The sequence below is a fragment of the Sciurus vulgaris genome (genome assembly GCF_902686455.1).
Source record: "Sciurus vulgaris genome assembly, chromosome: 6".
NCBI lineage: Eukaryota > Metazoa > Chordata > Mammalia > Rodentia > Sciuridae > Sciurus > Sciurus vulgaris.
The window spans coordinates 36,605,418-36,611,758 of NC_136466.1; positions in this window are offsets into that span (position 1 = coordinate 36,605,418).

The following is a 6,341-nucleotide window of genomic DNA, read 5'->3' on the forward strand; positions in this document are numbered from 1 at the left end:
GAATCTGTATAGCACTTTTGGTAGTATGGCCATTTTGACAATATTAATTCTTCCTATCCAAGAACATGGGAGATCTTTCCATCTTCTAAGGTTTTCTTTAATTTCTTTCTTTAGTGTTCTGTAGTTCCCATTGTAGAGGTCTTTCACCTCTTTTGTGAGATTGATTCCCAAGTATTTTATTTTTTCTGATGCTATTGTGATTGGGGTAGTTTTCCTAATTTCTCTTTCTGAAGATTCATCACTTATGTATAAAAATGCATTGGATTTATGAGCATTGATCTTGTAACTTGCTACTTTACTGAATTCACTTATAAATTCTAAGAGTTTTCTGGTGGAATTTCCCGGTTCCTCTAAATATATAATCATGTCATCAGCGAACAGGGATAGTTTGAGTTCTTCTTTTCCAGTTCGTATCCCTTTAATTTCTTTGGTTTGTCTAATTGCTCTGGCTAGAGTCTCAAGGACGATGTTGAATAGAAGTGGTGAAAGAGGGCATCCCTGCCTTGTTCCAGTTTTTAGGGGGAATGCTTTCAGTTTTTCACCATTGAGAATGATATTAGCCGTGGGCTTAGCATAGATGGCCTTTATAATGTTAAGGAATGTTCCCACTACCCCGATTTTTTCTAGTGTTTTGAGCATGAAGGAATGCTGTATTTTATCAAATGCTTTTTCTGCATCTATTGAAATAATCATGTGATTCTTGACTTTAATTCTGTTGATATGATGAATGACATTTATTGATTTCAGGACGTTGAACCAACCTTGCATCCCTGGGATAAAACCCACTTGATCGTGGTGCACTATCTTTTTAATATATTTTTGTATGCGATTTGCTAAAATTTTGTTGAGAATTTTTGCGTCAATGTTCATTAAGGATATTGGTCTGAAATTTTCTTTCCTCGATGTGTCTCTGTCTGGTTTAGGTATCAGGGTGATAATGGCTTCATAGAATGAGTTTGGGAGGGTTCCCTCCTCTTCTATTTCATGGAATACTTTGAGGAGTATTGGAATGAGCTCTTCTTTAAAGGTTTTGTAGAACTCGGCTGAGAACCCATCTGGTCCCGGACTTTTCTTTGTTGGTAGGCTTTTGATGACCTCTTCTATTTCATTGCTTGAAATTGATTTATTTAAATTGTGTATGTCCTCCTGGTTCAGTTTAGCTAATTCATATGTTTCTAAAAACTTGTTGATGTCTTCGAGGTTTTCTGTTTTGTTGGAGTATAGATTTTCAAAATAGCTTCTAATTATGTTTTGTATTTCACTCGTGTCTGTTGTGATATTTCCTTGTTCATTCCGAATTTTAGTAATTTGAGTTTTCTCCCTCTTTCTCTTTGTTAGTGTGGCTAAGGGTTTATCAATTTTGTTTATTTTTTCAAAGAACCAACTATTTATTTTGTTAATTTTTCTGATTGTTTCTTTTGTTTCAATTTCGTTGATTTCGGCTCTGATTTTAACTATTTCCTGTCTTCTACTACTTTTGGTGTTGGTCTGCTCTTCTTTTTCTAGGGCTTTGAGCTGTAGTGTTAAGTCGTTTATTTGTTGATTTCTACTTCTTTTGTTGAATGCGCCCCATGAAATAAATCTTCTGCTAAGTACTGCTTTCATAGTGTCCCAGAGGTTTTGACATGATGTGTCTTTGTTCTCGTTTACTTCTAAGAATTTTTTAATTTCCCTCCTGATGTCTTCTGTTATCCATTCATCATATAATAGTGTATTATTTAATCTCCAAGTATTGGAGAAGTTTCTGTTTTTTATTCTGTCATTTATTTGTAATTTCAATCCATTATGATCTGATAAGAGTACAAGGTAGTATCTCTATCTTCTTGTATTTGCTAACAGTAGCTTTGTGGCATAAAACATGGTCAATTTTAGAGAAGGATCCATGTGCTGCTGAGAGTGTATTTGTTCTTTGTTGGATGGTATATTCTGTATAAGTCGGTTAAGTCTAAATTGTTGATTGTGTTTTTGAGATCTATGGTTTTTTTATTCAATTTTTGTTTGGAAGATCTATCCAGCGGTGAGAGAGGTGTGTTAAAATCACCTAGTATTATTGTGTTGTGGTCTATTTGATTTCTGGAATTGAGAAGGATTTGTTTGACGTACATGGATGAGCCAATGTTCGGGGCATAGATATTTATGATTGTTAAGTCTTGCTGATTTATGCTTCCCTTAAGCAGTATGTAATGTCCTTCTTTATCCCTTCTGACTAGTTTTGGCTTGAAGACCACATTATCTGAAATGAGGATGGATACTCCAGCTTTTTTGCTGTGTCCGTGTGCATGGTATGTTTTTTCCCATCCTTTCACCTTTAGTCTATGGGTATTTCTTTCTAAGAGATGAGTCTCTTGCAGGCAGCATATTGTTGGATCTTTCTTTTTAATCCAATCTGCCAGTCTATGTCTTTTGATTGATGAGTTCAGGCCATTAACATTCAGGGTTATTATTGTGATATGATTTGTATTCCCAGTCATTTGACTCATTTTTGTTTTTTTTGACATGATTTGGTTTCTCCTTTATTTGGCTATTCCTTTAGGCTAGTTTCTCCCGTTGCTGATTTACATCATTGTTTTTCATCTCTTCCTCATGGAATATTTTGCTGAGAATGTTCTGTAATGCTGGCTTTCTTTTTGTAAATTCCTTTAGCTTTTGTTTATCATGGAAGGATCTTATTTTATCATCAAATCTGAAAGTAAGTTTTGCTGGGTATAAGATTCTTGGCTGGCATCCCTTTTCTCTCAGGGCTTGGTAAATGTTGTTCCAGGCCCTTCTAGCTTTTAGGGTCTGGAGTGAAAAATCTGCTGATAATTCTTATTGGTTTCTCCCTGAATGTAATTTGATGCTTTTCTCTCGCAGCCTTTAAAATTCTGTCTTTATTTTGTATGTTAGGTATTTTCATAATAATGTGCCTTGGTGTGGGTCTGTTGTAATTTTGTATATTTGGAGTCCTATAAGCCTCTTGTACTTGGTTTTCCATTTCATTCTTCAGATTTGGGAAATTTTCTGATATTATTTCATTGAATAGATTGTTCCTTCCTTTGGTTTGTTTCTCTAAGCCTTCCTCAATCCCAATAATTCTTAAATTTGGCCTTTTCATGATATCCCATAATTCTTGTAGATTCTGTTCATGATTTCTTACCATCTTTTCTGTTTGGTCAACTTTGTTTTCAAGATTAAATATTTTTTCTTCAATATCTGAGGTTCTGTCTTCCAGGTGTTCTATCCTATTGGTTATGCTTTCTATAGAGTTTTTAACTTGGTTTATTGTTTCCTTCATTTCAAGGATTTCTGTTTTTTTTTTTTTTCAGTATCTCTAACTCTTTATTGAAATGATCTCTTGCTTCCCGTATTTGCTCTTTTAACTGTTCATTGGTGCGATCATTTAATGCCTGCATTTGCTCTTTCATCTCCTCCTTCAATGCCTACATTTGCTCTTTCATCTCCTCGTTTGCTTCCCTGATTGTTTTAATTATGTACATTCTGAACTCCCTTTCTGACATTTCTTCTGCTGTGCTGTCATTGGGTTTTATTGATATAGTATTTATTGATATAGTATAGTACAGAACCTCAGATATTGAAGAAAAAATATTTAATCTTGAAAACAAAGTTGACCAAACAGAAAAGATGGTAAGAAATCATGAACAGAATCTACAAGAATTATGGGATATGATGAAAAGACCAAATTTAAGAATTTTTTATAGTATTTTCTTCCCTTGTTTTCTCATATTGGTCAGATGTCAGTGGGACTCTGTGATATTGTAGATTTCCTCTATTGGCTTATAGTGTCCCTGTAGATTTCCAGTGTATCACCTCCCAGCCTTCATTAGCCTGAAGTCTTGGAGTAACTTGATAATGCAGTACTTCTGAAGAAAGCTGTCCCTAGCCTGCTAGTGGTTCCAGGGCTTGGAGCTGGCTCTGTGTGGAAAGGCTCTCACTGGGGGACCTGCTCCGAAAAGCTGGCCGTGTAGGAGGAGCCCACCGCTGGAGTGCGCAGGGCTGCCTGGAGAAGACTCTAGCTGCCCTGCCTACTCTAATAAGCCGCCCGAATCCAGGCCTGCCGCCTGGGCCGAGCTTCACCAGGTGGGGGAGACTCACCCCGTGGTTCTATTTTAGTCCGAGTCTCTCAATGCCTCCTCTTTCTGAATCCTGGGCTCTGGAGCGACTGGAGATGCAGTCACCCTCTAGTCCACCATCTTGGATCACCCCATGGAAAAAGCCTGCGGCTGGGGGGGGCCGGGGTGCAGGGCCGCCTGGAGAGGTCTCTGGCTGCCCTACCCTGGTCCCAGAGGCTGCTTGGGGGTCGGAGGTCTCCGCTGGCTTGGGGACTTGTGGGTGGCTCTGTGTAGAAAGGCTCTGACTGGGCGGTCTGCTCCAAGAAGCTAGCCTGGAAAGGCACTTCCTGCCGGAGGGAGCCGGGCTGCTTGGGGCGAAGCCCTTCAATTTTAAGTAAAGAGCCTACTTGGGATTAGGTTTGACAGGTTTGTTTTTCTCTAAATGCGGATGCCAAACATATATCTGATAGTTTCATTTGCTGTTTGTTAATCCTCAGTGATCTCCTCTAGGGACTACCTGTCTTGATTTTAGATCAAGTATTTTCTTGATGTCTTTCGCAGAGTTTTTCATCATTGTGGGAGCATGTTGTATAATGCAGAAGTTCACCTTTTGAATTTGCCATGAATGTTGCTGTCCTCTTTACTGTATGTTCTTTAGCGTGGACTGAATTTCTTTCACCAGTGGACCTTTACATGGATGTGCAAAATCTGTGAGGCAGGTGGCGCTGTTGAGCTTTGAGCTGGAAAGGAGAGTGGGATGAACCTGGAGAAACTTCAGTTATCTATACTCTGAAGGAATAAGTCACAATCCCTGGAAAAAGATCTAGAAGGGGCAAGCAGTCCTCTGCCATCCTCATTTCTGAGCTCTATTGCAAAGGATATTTCCTGTTTTCCAAAATTCTTGACTGAAACTTTCATCTAAAATGATAATTAGCAATGGCAAGACCTTTTGGTGTACTTATGCCAAGTAGCTTTTAAATGCTTTATATACTTGCACGTATTGAATCTTCTGCAAAACTTTATGATGAAAGCACAATATATATACCCATTCCTACAGATGGAGAGACAAAGGAGGAAGTAAATTGTCCAAGGACATACAACTGGGCAGTTTTGAAGCTGGGATATTTGACATCTTTGCATGCATGCACATGTGTATGTATTTCTTTTTTTGGTCTTTGGTATTTTTGAAATGCTGTTTTCAGCACCTGCATGTCCAAGCTCAGCTGCTTTTTCTCTTCCCGGAGATACTATAGTTGTCACTCAGAGATCACAGGGTACCAAGAAGATGGCTGTTGTGTTGCCACACAAGCAGTAGGTAATTTTTTAAAATTTAAATTTATTTAACTGTTACATAAAAACCTAAAAATTGCACATATTTATGGGGTACTGTGTGATGTTTTGATACATAGACACATTGTATATAATGTTCAAATCAGGGTAAATGGATTTATCTTCTAAAACATTTATCATTTCCTTATGGTGAAAACATTCAGCATCCTTTCTTCTAGCCTTTTGAAGTATACATTATTGTAATCTGTAGCTGCCCTGTAGTGCAATAGCATACCATAACTTCTTGACCCTACCTAATTATAACTTAGTACCCACTGATCAACCTCTCCCCATCTCTCCTTCCTCCTACTCTCCCTGGTCTCTGATAACCACCATTTCTACTTTCACCTTCTATGAGATCAAACTTTGTAGATTCTACCAATGAAGATTATACAGTACTTTCCTTTGTGTGCCTGACTTATTTCACTCAACAGTGCTCTCCAGTTCCATTCATGTTGCCAGAAATGACAGGATTTCATCCTTTTTATGGCTGAAAAACATCCCATGTGTACACACACACACACACACACACACAGAACACACATACAACACCACATTTTCTTTATCCATTTATTAGTTTTTGGACACTTAGGTGTTTGAAGGCTCTTGCAAACAGAGCTGCAATAATCAAGGGAGTACAGATGTCTCATCAGCATACTGATTTCATTTCCTTTGCCTTTGGATCCCGTAGTGAGATTGCTGGATCATATAATAATACTACCTTTAATATTTTAGGACTTTCCATGCTGTTTTCCATAATGGCTGTGTGTAAAGGCTCCCTTTTCTGCACATCCTTGCCATTACTTGTCACTTTTCCTTGTACTTATTATCATTTGACTTGTTGGTAAAGTATAACTAAAAAGGAGAGAAAATTGGATTTCCTGTTGTTTCTTGACTTTAGGGAAATAAATGGTAACTTGGTCCAAGATATTTCTCTTGAATCAGTACTGTGCACTGTGTCTC